Here is a 12,465-nt window from a genome sequence, read left to right on the forward strand (position 1 = left end):
GCATGCAATAGCTTTATAATTATTTGGAACGTTAATTATGCTTGATAAATATGCTAAATTTTTAAAAATCAATCTCAATTTCAAAAATAAATATATGTAGAAATTCTAATTTGTGAAATGAGGCGCTACGACTAGCTTTTTATTGACAATTATACACGCTGCAATAGGCAACCACTGTTAAATTTCTGCAAGTCGTCCCTACTCCTCTGGATGTGATCAAGTTGATAACCGGCAACGCCTCAGACGAGGCAGAAAACCCGTTTGGATTACTCTATTTCTTATAAGGTCCATGAAAGAAATTAGATCACTGTATATTCTATGGACTAATTTCAGTTTATAAAGTAGCTTCTGATTGGTGCATTATAAATTGCAAACGGAATATTTCTCTACAAGTTCCATTTTCATCTGAATTGCTCTTTCACTCCCTTAGGGTACCTCATGGAGGTAGGAAGTAAGAGAAGAGGCAAAGAATATGTTCAGTCGTTAATTCGGACACCCATAATACGGAATGATTTATAATCCGGACCTCAAAGCTAAAAACTTTCTGCGCATGCGCCGCGTTGACACATGCACATAGGCGTTTACGCGTGCGCGTAAGACCTTTTACGTCTGCGCATATGCGTGTGCGCAAGTGCAGAATACGTTTTCGCGTGCGCGTTTTATGTATAATGGACGGAATAAGCTAAAATTATCTATTTCAGTTAATGTTGATGATTGTGTTGTTCCTTAATTTTCGAATTGGATCCGGCTTATTATTTTTTGCAGACTGTAAGAGCAATACTATAAAAGTAAACTTGAACTTTCAATTATATCAAATAGAATTTTCGATGCAGGAGCTCCCAAACGATCTACAAAACGAAAGTATGTTTCGATGTCCATCAAACAAAAAGTGGAATTGCTGCAAAAAATGGATAAAGTCATGAAGAAGGTGACAGAGAGGTTAATGAAAACGAAAAAAGTTCGATTGACAAGTTAGTCGGTATTCTCGGCACAGCAATTACGGGACTTGAACAACGAAACTTCGTAACTGAACAAGAAATTATGTCTGTTTATAGAATTAAAGAGAAAGTATTATCACATAAAACGAAGCAACTTAAACAACTTACATTGAAAGAAATGTTTAATAAAGTAAACAAATAAATATTAAGCTTTTTTTTTTTTTTTTTTTTTTTTTTTTTTTTTTTTTGTAAATTTTGATACCCTTTAGATCATAATTGTTCTTTATTTCATAAATTACGGTTTCATATTTTTAATTTTAGAATTTCTGCATGCCATCTTACGAGATTTAAACTGATGATCTATAATCCGGAATCGCCAAAGTCCCGACGAGTCCGGATTAACGACTTTTGACTGTATTAGATATAGACATTCTTCGGGAGAGGTCTAACCGGTTTTCTCCTTTCACTGCTTTGAAGCAGTGGCGATCCTTTCGTAGATGCCAAAATATACATTTCTTTTTTCTGTAATATTTCAGAGTCCTAAGTATGTGAAAAGAATGCATTTTTAAGCAACAATTCATTTTGAAGTAAATTAAATGCTATACTTTTTCCAGAACAGTTAATTTGCATGAAATATTTTCACAACTTTTCGTTAATTACAATAAGGAAAAAATTAAGGTAATAAAGATTATAAAAATTAAGATCAAAGTTTATTGTGTTACTAATATTAAAATTACGATTTATTTCTTTTCTATTTACAAAGCATCTTCCTAAAATACTTTCTCAAATGTCAGATGATTTTTTAGCTCTTGAGGCATCATTAAATCGAAAATCGGAGTCAATTTATAATTAATGTTCTGTTCTGTTCATTTCAAATTAGAGCACCTTTTATTTTTAACAGTGAAATATATTAAATATTGGTGCTGATTTCAGTGTACTTGACTTTCTATAAATATTTCTCTAAATATTATTTAAAACTTGTAACTGAGTTATTATAGAATCTAAGGAAAAATTTCTTTTAATATTTACGATATTTTTTAACCTTTATTTCAACAATACATATTCTAAAAACTCTTTTTTACTACTTTCTTAAGTACGCATCTCATAGAATTTGCTTTACAATACCTTTTAACAGATTTCTTTCCAGTACGAACAATTCTTGCTTAAATAGTTTTATAAACGTATTTGTCGACAGAATTTAAATTTATGTTTACAATTAAATGTTAAGTTATTATATATTTAGATAATATTTATAATCATTATAAATTTAGATATATCTAATAACTAGATTTCTTCACAGTAACTTTTTCAGAAGTTTTCAGAAGGTATAAATCCTTCATTTCCAAATACATATATAAATAATTTAATGAATATTTACGTATTTTGTTAAAGGCAAATACATGCTTTTTGCAAGCATATGCAAAAATATGCATATATATTTAATATTTTTTATTTTCGGCATGGGCATTCACAATCTTTTTCCAGTAAAGAAATTTACTATAATTTAGCACATACCAGAAAATTTTACATTAGAAATATGTATAAACATAATTTGAATGAAAATTACCTGCATTATTTTGAATACCCACTCAAAGTCAATTTCCCTTCGAAATTACTCCACGATGGCAACTTTCCTTACCCATTTAATAAAAACTTACCTATATTACTAGGTGCTTCATTACAAATAATTTAACATGCATAATTTTATATATTTACATTTAACCATCAAGTTTCAAACTTTTAACTTAAAAGATGTTTTAGGATACATTCATTATCAAATTCCAATTTTCTAGTAAATATATTTTGGCAGAGCATTCAATACCTCTTTTAGCGATTTTATCCAGTTTAATATTTCTATGATAATATAATAAATAACTATAAATTTAACATTTAAAAATTAACCTTAATGGCATCAGATAACAATCTTGATTGTCTTACTCTACAGAATATTGCTTCATTTTTATAAAACAGTTAAAACATTTAATTCATGGAGATTCACAAAAACCTTAAATTTTCATACTGGGAGGTAATCCAGAAGGTAACAATATGCAAAGCATACATTTATATATCAGTTAATAACATTGATGATGCTTATTTCATTGTTTTGAAACTCTTTCAGAAATAACAGACCATTACTCAAGAATATGCATTAAATAACAAAGATTTTTCATTCAGAATTTTGTATTACATTTAGTCCTCACTTAAACAAGTTGCTAAATAAAATTTTAAGAAAGAGAGCAGAACTTTATTTTTTAGTTAACCCAAAGTGATTATTTTTCAGTTATATAAAGATAAAATGATAACATGAGGATAACAAAACATGTACTTTTTTAAAAACATTTTGGTGTTTGTAACATAACATAAAAGTAGCGAATCAAGCGTATCGAAAGACGTGTACAATTTTAAAGTTACCGGAAAATCACTGTTGCAAGCTATCGAAAATGGACCAAGATGTGATTTTTGAGGAAAATGCCACTAAACTATAGGAATTTCTATTATTCATTCAACAATGAATGTTTGTTTCGTGCTGAAGTCCCGCTTTTCGATTTGTATAGAACTGTCCTGTGTGGAAATACTATGAAAGCGCTGTAAAAGAAACTCTGGATGCAAAGAAAAAATTACCAAAACCAAAGGCTGGGAGCGGTGGTTCATGCATCACATCGCGCTGAGGCGTGGCCTTCGAGAACGAGGCGTGGCCTGGAAGGTCAGGGCTGAGGCTAGCCTAACTAACAAGTATCAATCACTCGTAGTGCGGGGTTGGACCCCTTCATTCATTCTTATCTGCATGGGTACGCTTTCCCTTCCGGTAAAAGCTGCTTTGTTTGTCCTTTTCTCCTCTTGCAAAAGAAAAAAATAGATTGACAACTGATATACTTTTCACAGCTGTGTAAAGTATCTAAACGATAGAAAGGAAAGTAATTTTTTTTTTTTTCTTTTGCATGAACTGAGAACTCACCTACAGAAAGCGCTTTTATACAATTCTTTTCATTTTGCGCTCATACTCGAAGAAAAGCAAACAATAGAATTATACTTGACACAAACCCATAACAATTTTGTGCAGTTCTTTTATAATGTTTATATTTATCTAATTTTTATTCATTATTCGTTCAAGGATTATAGTTTATCTCCATCATTTTTCCTTCCTCCTTTCTACTCTTTTTAGTGTAAGTGGTTGTATGGTTAAATTAACTTTCAAGTATTATAAATTCCATCCACTGCAGAGCATACAGAATGAAAATAACCTAGGATTTGAACTCTGAAATCCTTTTCCACTTTTATATACTCTCTTCATTATCGAACTGCAATCAGCGATCGCTGTTGGAGGCTCTCGAGTGTGCTTTGTTGTACTTGCAGTGTTCTGGATCTGCCGCTGTCGACTACTTTGGACTTTTGAGTAGATATGATTGTCTTAGTACCTATTTATTTCAATTTTAACTGAATAATTCCTCTGAATACGTGATGTATGACTCCAGAAAAGGCGTGACTGATGCTTATCTGGGCGAGTATTATGCACTAAATAATTTTTATTGCATTGTTAAAATTATTGGAGAGCTCGTCGCCTAATAACCTGATGGTCAATGGCCTGGCATTTGTTTAATAATTAAAACAATTCTCAAGACCCGTTCACGGCCAAACATTAAAAGAGCTGAAAATTGCTATATCGACCATTGTTCAAATCCCCAAAGAAGTTCCTGCACGGGAGTTTTTGTGATTTTTCCCACGCGTAATGTGGATACGAGCCAGTTCCACTTAGAAAACTTCTCATGAAGACATTCCTTTCTTTAGGGATTGGGATTATTCTATTATGGCAAGGAACACGAGGGCTTCTGCCTAAAGGGAGGGATGCCTTCGTGGAGGACTTTCTAAGGGGAACTGACTCGTATACACAATACACATGGGGAAAACTACAAAAACGCCCATGAAGCCAGCCCGTTCGCGGGATTCGAACCTCGGACCGAACTACCAGTGTTCAGCGTCTTTACCACTCGGTCGCTGGTTGGTTAACTGCTTTCGTACACTTTGCCGTAACCAAAATAATCCAGTCCAAAGCAATGTTTAAAAGCTACAAACAGAACAAGAAACAGTTTCAATTAAAAATGCCAGGGTTTTTATTGGAATAACATTAATGAAGTTTAAAAAATTATACTGAAACTATTACAAATTGCTCCTATGTTTTTCATCCTTCATCACATGATCATCAATTACTCTAAATATACGAAGCCGTAAAACACAACATCTTAGAAATTGATGATAACGTATGAAAATCCTGTTCACACCTATTTACATCTAATACGTACAGTGACAAGCCGAAATAATGATTGGAATTTAGGTAAGTATGCTTACCTAGGTAAAGATCTTCCATCTGCTTTACCATTAATTATTATTTCATGATTTACAATCAAACAGCTGACAAAGCCGACAAAATACCTACAAAGTAAAGTTGTTATCCATTGTTTGAATTCTTCCGCAAGACCCACTTTTTTACTGAGCGAATTTCCGCAAATCTTAAGGATTTTTCGTAATATTGCCACATAATAAATAAAAAAAAAAATCAAGAATTTTTCTGATTTATATTCAGGTTTTGAGATGGTTTCCAATATTTAAATGCTTTTAATATTTGCCAACATACTTGAACAATCCATTTTTGAATACAAACCACGTTGTATGATAGCAGATTAGGTGACTGACGACCGAGAGGGGTTCGAATAGCAGTGAATGATCTGGTTGCATGGGTGATTTCATGATTTTTCCCATGTATAGCATGGTACAAGCCAGTTTCACTTAAAAAAGTCCTCAACGAAGTCATCCCTCCATTTATGCAGATAGCCCTTGTGTACTTTGCCGTAATGAAATAAATAACCACATCAATGATGATAACAGATACCAAATAAAAAAATATATGTGGGGCATATAACGTATCACATTATACTATCAACTTAAATCAAGATCTTGATCTCTTGTAATGATTCTATTAACACTGGCAAAGCTTGATTGTTTGAAAATAAATATGACTTAATGCATTGTTATCTAGCAGATTCTTTGAAAGAAAGTGTAAGTGAAAATCCTCGGCTGTGAAATATTCGTTGAATTGCACAATTTATCTCTCGAGATGTTCCTTAATTTCCAATCATGCCATCTTTCCGGCGATGAAATAACTTATATTACGTGATGCAAGAAAAATATTGAAATATTAAAGGGACAAAATTTACTTTAACGAATCTTTATATAAAGTAACACACTATACCTAATATTTAAAGACTATTTTAAATCTGTTTTAGTTATACTTAATTTCAATGGATTCAATTAAGTGCTGACCTAATATATAATGAGATTATTAAAAAAATATGAGTATTATTTGAACGCATTCTTTTTCTATGATTAAGTTCTATAAATTACTTCATGTAAATATCAGTTTAGCATTCAAGATTTAACGTATAATGGTTCGAAATTGGTAACTGAAGGCAGTTTTAAACATATCCCTAACGCTCTCTGAAAAAATATCGAATGATCTTTCCACGTTCTCGCATAACCCTTAGCTGAATATTTATTAATAGTATTAGTCAAATAATTATTCATTTGAATTATATTTAGCGGAGAGCCAAACATTGCTCTTCAGAAATTTTTCGTTGAATGCACTAACTCCTTACGGCTTCCAGACTCTGCAGATGGCTATTGAAAGCTTTCAACGTTTTGTCCTCCTAAATTGCTTTTTGCAGGGGGTTATATACATTCGAAACCTGTTAAACTCTGCAGACGATCTACAACACAGGCGTGAAAAAATTCGCCAAATTTCCTACTTGGCGAAAAATGCAAAACCGAAAACTTTAGGTTACGGAAACCTTTAGGTTTGCAAAGTATTTGAATGTAACCTATGTATGTGCACATTTTGTGCTGTAGAAATAACATTTTGATAAATGAAACGTGTCATGGTGAATCTGTAAATGTTACTTCGTTTCCTAAGATAAAAATACTAACCATTTTAATGCAGAAAAATTAAATATTACCCCAAAGTGAAAATTGAATCCGCCGAAATGGAGTTGTGGCGCCCTCTATTTTTCAATATTGATACTAATCGGAAAAACGTTAAAAAAACAAAAATGATATTCGGCAAATATTTATATATAACACGATAAAGTATGCTATTTTTTTTAATTCAGCAGAATTTCGAGGATGTTTTCTATGTAGCAGCAGAGCTTTTTCAGTACGGCACGGCATTTTTTTGTTGAAATAATAAAGAGCTAAATTTGCTTATGTTGAACGAATAGGCAGACATTTGTCAGCAAACCGCCTTAAACAGTATTAAGTACAATCACACAATGGATAATGTATTTTATTCCTATTCTTGGGACTAATTTTTCAAAAGAATATCGGTAATGATAATATGGATTCTAGTTCTTTAGTTACTAAAAGCGCATATTTTGAATTTTTTAACAAAGGAATTTTATTTTTGGGGAAACATATCTTATTATTTCACTTAAAAAAATATAAATAAAAAATATGATGTGTACACCACATGACTTCCTTGTACGGAATATTAAATTATACGCATTTTTTCTTGCATTTCATTTAAACTTATTGGATCGAATTAAATCTACTTCGCCGACAGCGCATAAACCACAATAGAATAAATGCATTCTTTAAAATTCACTCTAGTATTTGTTTACCATAGCGACACTCTGGCGCTAGATTCACTTAACAGTATTAATAATTATATAACAGAAACTAAGTTAACTGTTATACAATCCAATAATTACATAACAGTTAACTAATATATTTCGTTCATATTATAACTCATAATGCGCAAAATTTATATCATTTAAAGAATAGAATTATCTAATCGTTGCCACATGTTCTATTCAAATACTATAATAAAGCTAGAATGATGTATAAAAGAAATTAAGCAAACAAAACAAAAAAGAAAAGTTTTTTACAGACAATTGAGTATTTCTCATTTAATTTATTCAGTTCTCACATCGCGAGAAGGCAAAAATACATAAAAACTCAAAATATCTATATTAAAAATCACGAAGTAAATCTTAAACACTTATTTCCTCGAAAAAATTCCAGAAAGAATTAAGCATGATTTAATTCGCAATAATAAATGAATGCGTTATCTTTGTTGTTGGGAAGCTAAGTTTCTCTAGATTGGCAACAAATCCACTAGTCTCCTGTTTCAAATGTCCGCCATTAAAAACATCAATTTAATCAATTGCCGCCATTAAAAACAGGCTTAGCGGCAATTAAAGAACTTTAAAATTGCTGATAATTCAAAAAATATTGCACACAGATTTACTAAAGGCATAAAATCCTTAACCGGAAGATAAAAACAACATAATTCAATCATTTTTAAAGCAAAAAATATACAATTTACAAACATATAAGAGTAAAGAAACTGAGATCACTGAGCCGGGTAACAGAGTGGATATATATATAAATATATTTACATACGTTTGGTGCGGCCGATTGCAACCAAAATACGAGGTGCACATCTACATGTTAGTCCTATAATGAAATAAATAACCAAATCACAACGTTCTGAGACTACTCGTTTTTGAGTTATGCGAGATACGTACGACGTACGTTCGTACAGACGCCACGAAAAATTCTCTTCCGAATTGAATTTAAAGCAGTTTTGTAATTTTTTTGAAGGAAAAGAGTATTTTATTCTGTCCATACGTACAGATATCACGCAAAAACATCGTTAAATTGCATTCGATAGCGGTCAAAACGGATATTTTCGTTGAAATATGCTGCCTGAAACTTTTCGCGATTACAATACTTCCTTTTTACTTCGTACAGGGAAGTAAATACCCTTATAGTCACCACTACCAGGTTAAACGAGTTTTAGTAAATTTTTTCGTTTAAGTAAATAAATATGAATTCAGTTCCATTCGTTGGAGTCAAGCATTAGCAGGGTGTCTCTCGTCGAGTGAGGACGTGCGACAATGAGCTCCCCACAAGCCACCTGCAGCGACGCGACGCCGGAAATCATGGCCGGCAACCCCTCTGAAGCAAGCGCCGAGATGGATACTTCGACGTCCACGGACACCGACGTCCCTGTCTCTGACACCAATCTTGACCATCAAATGAATCCGGATGACCTCCTGATCCAGATCAAACAACTGTACTTACTCAAGGCTCGTTTTACTGACCTAGAACAGAATCTATCCAGAGCGAGGAGATCAACACCGCTTGCAAGCTTCGACCTCAAGTGCGTGCAACAAGAATCTAAGGTAACGCTTTTTAATCTTACCACTCTTGCTAAACGCCTTAATCTGCCTCTCTTTGCCATTCCCCAAACTGAGGAAGAATGTATTAAAAAATTACTCAAATCGGCTAAGGAACTTAGTAATGATGAAATCTCACTAAAATCCGATACCTTGGATAAAAATCAAAATTCGGCCAAAAATCAAAATTCTAAGCAAATACTAAAACCGGCTAAATTACAAGCAGAAAAATTACTCTCTAGCACTAAAAAAATCCAGAAGCTAACTTTAAATTCACGAGAAAATTCGGAATTACCAAAAACTAAAAAGATCAGAAAAATGATGATGAAGGTTTTCAGCGGCCTCCTCGCCATCTTGTTTCACGAGGAGCGCAGATTTCCCCAGAAAAACAGGTCCCGAACAATAGCCTGCCTCCATTTTGGAGCGAACAACCAGAGGAGGAATTGCCTCCCACCCAACCTGCGGTTAGGGTGGAAGAGAAAAATGATCTCGTGGAGCAACCCGGAGACGGTACTCCCCCCCCTACTGAAAGCTCTAACAAAGCTAAAAGGAAAATACCTTTCTTCTTTGTTGAACCCAAAGATTTTGAGTTTCTTACATCTCTAGTCCAAGCAACTGTGCCTACGGCTATTTGCAGAATGAAAGGCAAGTTTTTACGCATTGAAATGCAGTCCGAAGAGGACTATCGTTCGGTGGCCCAAATTCTAAATAATCAGGGCGCCGAATATAAGTCATTTAACTTAAATCAGGATCGGCCTGTAAAGGCTATACTTCACGGCTTACCTAATTCTGCAAAAGCTGAGAAAATTAAGGCTGAATTACAACTTTTAGGATATTCTATTATCAGTGTGACTCAGCTCCGTAGGCACAGGTCCCGTTATCCTATGCCATTATTCTTAGTCCAGCTAAATCCGTCTCTGAATGTCTATGATATTTTTGAAGAGACTTCAATGTTTGGCATTGAAATCAAATTCGAGAAACACATCGGGAAGAAGAGGCCGAGCCAGTGTTGGCGCTGCCAAGGCTTCTTCCACAGTTCCGCAGTGTGCACACTGCCAATCCGGTGTCTGAGGTGCGCCGGCCCGCACTACGCGTACCAATGTACCAAAGACCCGGAGGAAGCCAACATCTGCGCGAACTGCCTTGGGCGGCACGCAACCAACTGGTTTTACTGCCCCAGAAACCCGGCAAATAAAAATAAACCCCCCTATTAGATCGGATAACGGGATGTCAAAATTCGTACCGGCTCCGGTTAAAGCTCCAATCAGCAGCACGGACCCCTCTTTTAGTGATGTCGTTTCCGGACGGAAAAATCCCGGACTACCATCATCGGCGAAAGATCCGAAGCAAGCTCCTGCGACGAAGCAAGTCCCGAAGAAGAGTCCTCTCCTTCCGCCACCACCACCGGCCCAGGCTCCAGCCCAGTCCGCAGATGATGGCAGTTGCACGGATACTCTTAGGAGTGTTTTCCAAATTGCATCTGAATTTGGAATTGAGCATAAAATTCTCCTAGAGGCTTTTAGAAATGCTCTCCCAAGGCTCCGAAATGTCTCCACGGGGCCTGAGAGAGCATTTTACATTTACGAGGCATACTGCGGCCTCCTAAACTAAAAGCTTCACATTCAATAGTGCAACTGGTGAAGATTCTCTCCTGATCTCCTACTGGAACGCTAATGGAATCAAGAAGAAGATTCACGAAGTCCGGGATTTTATTAATGAGCATCACATGGACCTCTTCCTCGTTCAGGAGACACATCTGGTTGAGGGACTTAGCGCGAACATCGCGAATTATTTCTGCTACCGAAATGACAGAGAGGTATGCATCAGTGACACTGTTCGTGCTAGTGGCGGTACTAGCATATATGTAAAACGCTCCCTAAAGCATTCTAGGATACCCACACCACCACTGGAGGCCTTAGAAGCGACCATAGTACAAATTCATATTCCAAATTGTCCCCCAATAGCAGTAGCGTCCTGCTATATGCCTCCGAGACAGGGACCCGCATTTATCTCTGATCTCAGAAAATTAAGTGGTGTTGCAAATAACCTGATTATCGCAGGAGATTTAAATGCCCGTCATAGAAGTTGGGATTGTGTCACTGCCAACAACTATGGCGATAAACTCAAAATTTGGGCTCAGGACGCCCGTATCCAAATTATTGCGCCAAACACACCTACCGATTACCAGTTTCCTGGGGGGTTAGGTGCTCCTTCCATTATTGATTTGGCCTTATTTAAAAATATTCCAGTAGATTATTCGATCGAAGTGATTCCGGAATTGTCCTCTGACCATTATCCGGTTCACCTCACCCTTAAAACATCCAAAATTTACCGGCGCAAGTCTCCACAAATTGGGACAACTTTCGGTATGTCTTGGAAAATGGTATTCTCCCCCCTATCAAAATTCACGATAATCAGGAGGTTGACTTAGCCATTGACAGGCTCAACCAAACCCTAGGAAGCGCATTTACAGCTGCTTCCAAACCCAAATTCAGGCAAAATTATTATAAATTACCTGATCACATTAAAGATAAAATCAAAATTAAAAACCGCCTTCGCAGAGACTGGCAAAATACACGTTTGGAAAACTTCCGAGTGCAACTGCGAAGGATCCAGAATGAGATCAAGTCTGACATTAAGAAATACACAGACGAAAAATATGCAAACTATCTTAAGTCCTTAAAGACTTCTGATAACAGCCTCTGGGTTGCTAGCGCACGGCTTCGCAAACCAAAACACGACATTCCCCCCCTAATGGGCACGGTCAACGACCGGATGGCATTAACAGACACCGAAAAGGCTGAACGAATAGCTGACAGCCTTCAAACACAATTTTCACCTAACACTGGACTCATGTTCGATTCCTGTGCAGAGCACACGCATGAAGTCCAACGCCAAGTTGAAGAATTTCTCTCCTCAGATACAAATTCTGAGGAACCCATCACCACAACAATGACTGAGATTTCTGCTTTTGTCAAAAATCTCACCCCTGCAAAAGCACCTGGCCTGGATAGGATTTCCAATCGCATGATTAAAAATTTACCAGTAAAATTCATATTTTACCTAGCAGTTTTGATAAATTCAATGCTAAGGCTAAAATATTATCCTCATAGCTGGAAGAATGCATTAGTCATTCCTATTCTAAAACCTGGAATGGACCCAAAGGTCCCTCAAAATTATAGGCCGATCAGCCTTCTGTCTTCACTTAGTAAAATTTACGAAGCTATACTGCTTAGATATCTGAATGATTTCTGCCGAAACCGAAATATTATTATTCCTCAGCAATTCGGCTTTCGTGC

This window comes from Stegodyphus dumicola, chromosome 11, assembly GCF_044657685.1.
Source record: "Stegodyphus dumicola isolate Sdum_Otavi_A_Nest chromosome 11, ASM4465768v1".
Taxonomy (NCBI): domain Eukaryota; kingdom Metazoa; phylum Arthropoda; class Arachnida; order Araneae; family Eresidae; genus Stegodyphus; species Stegodyphus dumicola.